Source organism: Halichoerus grypus, chromosome 7 (assembly GCF_964656455.1).
Source record: "Halichoerus grypus chromosome 7, mHalGry1.hap1.1, whole genome shotgun sequence".
NCBI classification, from domain to species: Eukaryota; Metazoa; Chordata; class Mammalia; order Carnivora; family Phocidae; genus Halichoerus; species Halichoerus grypus.
The window spans coordinates 52,952,643-52,962,233 of NC_135718.1; positions in this window are offsets into that span (position 1 = coordinate 52,952,643).

A 9,591-nucleotide genomic window follows, 5' to 3' on the forward strand; every position below is an offset into this window, starting at 1 on the left:
AGCAAGAGGGAAAGGTTTTACCTTCAAATATTTATCATCTCATAAATCACAGCCTTGACCTGTTTTCTGGCTATTTGGGGTTGACCATCTTCCCAGAGGTCATTTCCTCTTTCTCTACCCCTACCCATCGGCAGGCATCTTGCCATCACTACACTCACTTTCCCATGACTTCTTCATTTCTATAATCTTTTACGTTTTTTTTCAACTTCTCTGGACCAGAAATATTTCTAGTAAGTGTAGCCAAGAGGGGGTGAACTCCTCATAAACCCCATCACATATCCCTTCCTGTCCATATCCACATCTAGTCTCACTTCATTGAACACACATTTTTTTTCCTTCCTCATTTTTATTTCTCTCCTTTTCTTTCCCCATTACTCCCATCCCCCTTACTCTAATATAGACTGCAACCTTACACTGGATTATGTACATACTTTACATACCTAATTTACATAGATTATACTTACATATGACCTCTTAAAATTTTTGTGTGACAGGAGTCTCATGCCCTGGCCTCCAAAGAATGACTGACTCCATAAGCATTTTGTAACTCAGAGACCCTCTAACCAAACAGTCTTTCCAATCCACAAGTTTTCTTCTATCAAGAGCAGAACACCGGGAAAACATTGAGTTGAGAAAGGCAGGGCTTGTTCAAATAGGACTGTCTTTGTTCATGTTTCTTAAGATCTGAGAGGTTGGCAGCAAACATTAACAGTCCCTTTTGTGTTGGATTGGTTGTGGCTTCCTACAGCCTTTGTTATTTACTAGACCTTTGGAGCCAGGAATTCTTTTGCCTCTATCTGAACTGATTCACAGGGGCAGAACACTAATTTTGCACTCAAATAAACCACACCTCCATAGGAAGTCAGCATAGGAATTCAGCACATATTCTGGTGGAACTGAACACCATACCAGAGTATCCAAAGGTGCCAAAAAATCATAAGAACATTCTCTGACAAGACTGAATTGTAACAAAATTCCAAATTGGTAAAGCGCTCCCCTCTCTCGGCAATCTCCAGGTACTTACAACCTAAACCCTGAATATGCCCTGACCTTTCAACCTTCAACTCTGCTCCTACTGTCCGGATAAGCCACCTGTTCTACTCTTTTGAAGACCAGCTTTGCCTCCTCTGAGAGTAAATGTCCAGGTAAAATTGAACTCTCATAATTTACTGTTTGACTTTGTATCATAGTACTTTGGTACTTGATGAGAGCTGATCCGACAATGAGGTCCGCCACACTCCCTTGGTTATCAGACCTATTTGAATAGACTAATCTGGTTGGCTGGGCCACAGTCCCCTTCTCTCATCTTCTAAGTATAATTTGTATCAAAATTATTTATATTACTATATTTCTCTTACAGAACTCTTCCAGGTTAGTGTTGCCAATCTGGTGAACTAATTTAAGCTAACTCTTTAGATGATGATAAGGACTTCTGGGATTGCCTCTTTCACACCACATTTAAATTTATAGGACCCTCCCAATGCTAATAGCCAAAATATTTTCACAAAGTATGGCAGGCCTAACAAAATTATTCTAGGGTGAGATAGTCAATTAAAATCCATCAAAACCCATAGTCCATCAAAAATTCCTTACACACCTAGCCACATTAGTCTACCTACTTCAAGGTCAGATTCGTCTTTATATAATGCTGAGTGTTGCCCAAATTTCAGCTCCTCTGAATTTAAACAAATTTAATGTCAAATGCTATATTCATTCTATATTCATTCACATATCGGTACTTATTTATATGTGAACGCATAAAGACTCTGGGCTGTGGGTTGCACTTGGTAGGAGGCAGAGGGTGGAGGAAGCTGTGGGCGTGAGACTGGTCACTGCCAGTTAACAACAGGTGCGAATACTGCTCTTTAAATTTAGCCATTGCACTTGGCATCTTGTCTCTCAGCCGTCACTTATGGCAACCACTGCTGATTTGGAAAGGATCAAGGAAAGAATGACAGAAAGGGTCACATTTATGAAAAGGCAGAGAGAAAAAGTGCTTTGTTCTCTTTTATTTAGTCAAAGCTAGCCTAAGAAATAAAAAGCAGCATGAGACTTGGAAAGTGTAAAAACAGCTTAAGAGAGTGAAAAGGGGAAGAAAATTATTCAAAGAGATAATAATTATTAACAAACCATTCTTAATTAGGCACTTTAAAAGCCATTCCATCTGCCAAAACTTGGGAGCACAATTATCTAAAATGTGGGTAGAAACTCAGAAAATAATTATTATTAATTGGGAGTTGGAGTAAGAGGAGGGGATAAGACCTGGATGAGGATAATTTATTTATTCATTCATTTGATCAGTCAGTCAAGAAAAATATATTGAATGCCTCTTATGTGTTGGTCAATATAAGCTAGGCGAAACGTTGCAAAATTCACATTTTTTGCATCATGTATTACTTTTTCTAAAATGCTCATCCTAACCTTTGAAATGGGACTAATTCTTCCCATAACTTTGCAGTCCATCATTTATAGATCATTCAAAAGAATTACAGAAAGATCCCTTGAGTTATCCTGGAGTCTCAATATAACATAAATTTAAAACATACTGCCAACATAATAAATCACTCCACCCAACAAAATTAGTAAGAAGACATATGAAGAAATTGTAGGGTTTTTTGCTGTCATTGTGTAGTAGGATACAATTCTATTTAAATAGTTTCTAACGGGTTCATTGCCAGAGTATAAAGAAAATTTCAATCTCAGAGAATTATAAGAAGACATTGCATCCCTTCCTTCATGCCTTGCTCTGCTAAGATGTATAGATTAGGTTGAAACAGGGCTCTTTGGCTTTTCCAGCATCAGAAAGAATAACTCATTTAACAGACTTGTTAAAATTTAAGCAAGATTTATAGCACCTATAGATGTTACTACTTTAAGGCCCTGAAGCAACTGGATCTATTGACTATTCAATCAAAACGTGATCATTATTAAAAAGAGGAAATTTTCACAAAATACCACTAGATTATAAACCTAGGATAGCATGTGAAAGGGTCCTAATTCAGAATCTTGAGTTAATTTGGGTCATTTCCCATGATATTTTATAATTATTAAAATTAAGAGGATTTGAAAAGATTGTAGGGGCACCTGGGTGGCTCAATCAGTTAAGCGTCTGCCTTTGGCTCAGGTCATGATCTCAGGGTCCTGGGATCAAGCCCCAAGTCAGGATCCCTACTCAGCTGGGAACCTGCTTCTCCCTCACCCTCTGCTGCTCCCCCTGCTTATACTCTCCTCTGTCAAATAAATAAATAAAATCTTTTAAAAAAGAAGAAGAAAAGGACTGTAAAGATTTGATGGCTCTTTTAAAATAGGCCTTTACTGCTTTCTTATCAATTTTGTGTTTTGGAAGACGAAAAAATATAAACAAAGACAATTTCCTGTTTGCGAACATGGGTCCTTCTCCTAAAAACAGTCCTGGGAAATAAATGAATCTTGTTAAATCAAATTTTACATATACGTTAATAGTAAGCAGGCCAACTTTGAAAAGTAAAACCCTAGCCATTTCCAGAATACATTCTTTAGGATCGTAATTTGCAATCTTTGTTCCATCTTGGCAAATAAATTTTTAACACATGGTCATCACAAACAATAGCTCACTAAAAGCATCTCAATAAATAAGATGGACTTTGGCTTATACAAAATTCCAAGTGTATTAGTTGTAACTGCTTGTGCCCAAATATCTCCTTATATTAAAGGATCTGAAATATTTCTTAAATTTAATAAGAGAACTTACTGTAGTACAGTATTCTAACTACAGTAATGGCTATCCCTGAGTTCCAAAAAATTCATTCATTATTTCAATAAATAAGGTGATTTGTTGGTTCAGTTACCAAAGCTAACAAACAAGCAAACAAACAAAAGGATCTGGCCTCACAAGCTTACCATATAGTAAGAGATAAGGGAAATAGGAGAGTATTGTAGGAGGGCATTTTACCTATTTTTTGAGGATCTGGGAAGGGATCTCAGGGGATCCCTTTGGTGAGATCTGACAGATTAGTGGGAGTAAATGCCAGATGGAGAGTAGTGAGATATGATACCAGAGAGGCAGGAGGAATCAGTCACAAGGCATCTTATAAACTGTATTAGGGAATTTGGACTTTACCCAAAGAATAAAGGTTAAGTCTTGAAGGATATTAGAAATGGGAGAGGGGCACCTGGGTGGCTCAGTCGTTAAGCATCTGCCTTTGGCTCAGGTCATGATCCCAGGGTCCTGGGATCGAGCCCTGCATCGAGCCCCGCATCGGGCTCCCTGCTCGGCAGGAAGCCTGCTTCTCCCTCTCCCACTCCCTCTGCTTGTGTTCCCTCTTTCGCTGTGTCTCTCTCTGTCAAATAAATAAAAAAAAAAAATCTTAAAAAAAAAAAAAGAAATGGGAGAGATTAGAGAATAGATTGGAGACCAGAGAGATTAAAGCAAGAAAATAAATTAGGAGATCTAGGCAAGAAATGCTAGCAATATGGTTTATAATATCGGCCATGGGAGAAAGACTAATTTGAGAGAGATTGTATATAAGAAGTTGAAGTAAAAGGTATGGGTAATTGATAGGATATTTGGGGGTGGGGGAAATGAAGGAGAGTAAGATATCAAGGGAGATTTCTTTTTTTTCTTTCTTTTTTTTTTTAAAGGGAGAGGGAGAGTCTTTTTTTTTTTTAATATTTTATTTATTTATCTGACAGAGAGAGACACAGCAAGAGAGGGAACACAAGCAGGGGGAGTGGGAGAGGGAGAAGCAGGGTTCCTGCCGAGCAGGGAGCCTGATGCAGGGCTCGATCCCAGGACCCTGGGACCATGACCTGAGCTGAAGGCAGCCGCTTAACTGACTGAGCCACCCAGGTGCCCCTCAAGGGAGATTTCTAACTGTCTCACTTGTGCAACTTGGTTGGATGCTTGTGCCATACACTGAAAGAGGAAACACAGATAAGATTTGTGGGGGGAAGATGATGCATTCAGTTTTGAAAATGTATGACAGGGGTGCCTGGGTGGCTCAATCAGTTGAGCGCCCACCTCTTGGTTTGGCTTGGGTCGCGATCTCATGGGTCATGGGATCCAGCCCAGCATCAGGCTCAGCAGGGAGTCTGCTTGGGGGATTCCCTCCCTCAGCCCCTCCCCTGACTCACCCGTGCACCTGTGCATGCTCTCTCCCTCTAAAATAAATAAATAAATAAATCTTAAAAAGAAAAGAAAATGTTGTATGACAGGTGCCTTGAGACATCCAAGCAATAATACTCAGCAGATAGTTGGTTATTTGAGCCCAATGAATAGACTGTAGAAGTAAATGCAGGGGTCATCAGCATATAGATGGTAGATGAAGCCATAGGAGGGTTGAAGCCATCCAGAATGAGTATGTGGAGGAAAAGAAGATCTAAGAAATTAGTTTCCATTTAATGTTCTTCCGTAATACATGCTTAACAAATATTTGATTTGAGTAAATGAATGAATGAATGAATAAAAACAGGAGTCTTAATGAAATCTAGAAGGCATTTTTAACATTTGCACAGGACTTTCTCAGTATTTAGTTTTGATATTCACTTTTTCAGTATTCAGTATTGATATTCACTGACCTCAGGTAGTTAGTGGCTATGAGTTGTTCAGTTTTCAAAAATGTTCTGGGTTGGGGCGCCTGGGGGGCTCAGTCGTTGAGCATCTGCATTCAGCTCGGGTCATGATCCCGGGGTCCTGGGATCGAGCCCCACATCGGGCTCCCTGCTCAGTGGGAAGCCTGCTTCTCCCTCTCCCACTCCCCCTGCTTGTGTTCCCTCTCTCGCTGTGTCTCTCTCTGTCAAATAAATAAATAAAATCTTTTAAAAAAAAATGTTCTGGGTCCCTGAAGAATTATTTTTATTTACTGCAAGATTCTTATTTTATTACAACGATAATATGTGTAAAGTTCTCAAGCTGAGTCTAATACTTCAGAAAGAAGCAAGTTCACATACTTGGCATAGTTCCTTGCACATAATTAATGGTCTAAAATCATATGTTCAAAGAGATTTGTGGATCAGTGAATAAATACGTAAGTGAAATACATATTCCTATCTTCTCACAATAGAGAACTTTTTAGTACCTCCACTCCACTGCTCTTAATGTTTGTTGAGGTAATTCAGTCCCTAGGGCCATTTAATCAAAGGAAGAACATCTGTACTAATAATGCTGCCTAGGCATATTGACAGAGAGCTGGGATGATATTGACATGAACTCATGTCCAAAATATATGAAGAGCTCTAACGAACCCATAGGAAAAAGGCAGCAACCCAATAGAAAAAAATGGGCAAAAGACTTGAACAGATAATTCACAAAAAGAGGCAATCAAAATAACTAATAAACAAATGGAGAGGTGCTTCACTTCATTCCCCACGACGGAAATGCAAATTAAAAACCACAATGCACTATAGCATTTGAAGCCCAGCAAAATAGTCAAAATGAAAAAGGTGAAAAATACCAAGTTTTGGCAAGGACATGTAGCAATCTCAACTTTCATTTGTTGCTGGTGGGACTATAAATTGACACAACCACTGTATCCATCATAGTACAGTCAGGAGACAGAAAGCACACCAATTACTTGAAGAGGCAATTTAATATAAAGAATTGTTAATAAAGTCCCCTTCTCTAGTTTTAATAATTCTAATCATTTTCTTTTGTTCTCTTAGCCAGAGGGATTGTAGCTTCTTCCTGCAGTTGCTACCCCATGAGTCTCTCAAGTTTTCTTTTTACCCTTGCAGTTAGTTAGTTAACATCTTTACACCTAGTTAACAATTATTTATATTAAATTATCTCTTCTCAAGTAACTGATATGGTTTTCGTCTGCTGATCGATACAGAATTGATCCCAGGAGTGATCCAGGAAGCAGACCGTCAAATATAGGATTGAAGAATTGTTATGATCAAGTCTTTGGGCTTAAAAGCAGTGCTGAACTCTTCATCAATAAGATGAATAAGATGGCTCAGTCGGTTAAGCGTCTGCCTTCAGGGGGCGCCTGGGTGGCACAGTCGTTAAGCGTCTGCCTTCGACTCAGGTCGTGATCCCAGGGTCCTGGGATCGAGCCCCGCATCGGGCTCCCTGCTCGGCGGGAAGCCTGCTTCTCCCTCTGCCGCTCCCCCTGCTTGTGTTCCCTCTCTCGCTGTGTCTCTCTCTTCAAATAAATAAATAAAATCTTTAAAAAAAAAAAAAAGCGTCTGCCTTCAGGTCAGGTCATGATCCCAGGGTCCTGGGATTGAGCCCCGCATTAGGCTCCTTGCTCAGTGGGCAGCCTGCTTCTCCTTCTTCCTCTCCCTCTGCCTGCCACCCGCCCCCCTGCTTGTGTGCTCTCTCTTTCAAATAAATAAATAAAACCTTTAAAAAAAAGAAAAAAAAGAAACACTATGCTAGATGTGTCAAATAAATAAATAAAACCTTAAATAAATAAATAAATAAATAAAACCTTTAAAAAAAAGAAACACTATGCTAGAAATCCATGACATGTGGTATATTCACATTTAATCAAATTATTACCTATAGGTGAATGCGATTAATTGCCTTCTAAGTAAGACAAATATCTTGGGGTCTGAGGGGCTACAGCACTTTATCAATAGGGGAATAATAATGACTTCTAGGGCTGTCATGTGGCCTGGGACCTAGATATCTATAGATGTAGTGTTTCGTGTCATTGGGAGTGGAAGTACAGGAGCAAGGATTTTCAGATTGAAACTGTACAACTCTTACATCCTAGTCACCAGCAATGATCCTCCTACACACTATGGGAGTAGTTCAGACTTGGAGATCTTTCTGGGAAACTACTCTGTGCACATGGGAGGGATAGTTGAGCTATTAAATTCAAAACTGGCCAAATTACTAAAACACACATTTCTATTACAAATAAAAAGATAGAGACTGAAAGACAGAAATAGAAAGCACCTTGGAAATAATTTAGCCCTAGTCTCTGATTGGACCAAAAAAGAAAAAAAGAAAAAAATTACAGAGACCCAGAGAGGTAAGTACTGAGGACCTCCCAGTGCTGAGTGCTTTAATATGTATTAGATCATTTAATCCTCTCACTAACATTATGACTAAGAATTAGTATTCCTGTTTTACAGCTGAGGAAATCGAGCTTAAGTAATTTATGCTAACTCAGTACCCAAACTCAGGAATGAAGGACTCCAACACCCACACTCTTAACCATTAATGTAACGTCTCTGGAAGCCAGCACTCTTGATATGCAGTTCTTTTTTTTTTAAGATTTTATTTTTATTTATTTGAGAGAAAGCGAGCAAGTGAGAGAGCAGAAGTGGGGGTATAGGCAGAGGGAGAGGGAGAAGCAGACTCCTACCAAGCAGGCAGCCTGACCTGGGGCTCGATCCCAGGACGCTGGGATCATGACCTGAGCCGAAGGCAGACGCTTAACCAACTGAGCCACCCAGGGGCCCCTCGATGTCATACTGTTGAAACTACAGTTCAGCATTGCTTTTCCCCCCAGGCTGAATAGGGATACGGTGGGAGAAAAAAGCCACATGGAAGGTTAGACCTGAAAAAGATTTCACAGGTTCTCTAATGCAGTCTCCGTCCATGGTGACGTCATTGAAGTCTAAGCACATACCTGACTTGTCCAAAGCCACAAAGTTATTTTTCCCCCAAGGGAGAGGACATTTTATTTATTTATTTTAAAGGGTTTGGGAGGGGTTGTTTGTGTTTTTTTAAATAATCTCTACACCTAATGTGGGGCTTGAACTCACGACCCCAAGATCGATAGCCCATGCTCTTCTGACTGAGCCAGCCAGGTGCCTCTCACAAAGCTATTTAGTGGTAGAGGCAGAGCTATAATCCAAGTTTCCTAACACTCAAGGCATTTCTTTTTTCACTATACCACAAAATCTGCCCCTCCCTCATTCTCTTCCTTCAGAGGTGGGTATTGGTATAGGGTCCAAAGTTCTTATTGACTCTTTAAACGGACTGGTTATGTGAGACAGGCAGGCTCTTTCATTAAATGCACACAGCTTCCCCTTCCTGGTCTGTATTCAACTCCACCTCTGGTTTGATACATTAGCAGACAGGGCAGCTACTATGTGTTGTGCTGAAAAGTCCCCTGTTTCAAACTACTCTACATGACCTTTCCCTTGATACTTCAAACTCTCACAGTGTTTGCTCCTTTGGGTGGAAACACTGGAAACCTCTGTTAAAATGCCAACGGACAGTATAACTAAAGGAAGGTCTTGTCGATTCCTTAGTTTGAATTAGTTTATGCAATTAGCCCTCATCTCGTGGAAGAGTCCTGAAGGAATGGGACTCTGGAGAGATTAGGATTTTCATGGCAGAACTGAATGGCGTAGGATGAGCTGAGAGAGGTGAGACAGTGGAAGCTGCAGGGACAGGTCATGGCCATATGAAGTCATTGAGCCCCTGGAGAGGTGAGAAGAAGCTAAAAGAAAGTGGTACAGAAATGGGGTTGAAAATGGAGCACTTTGGTACAAATTCAAAAAAGAGCATCTTGGAGAAAGGAGCACAGACTAGATTTCTACTTTTACTGGCCCAACTTGCCCACTGAACAACCATTTGTGATAGACTTGTGTAAATCACATGCACCATCATGTCGCTGAGGGGCTGCCCTGCCTGCCGCCGGGGCTGTTGCT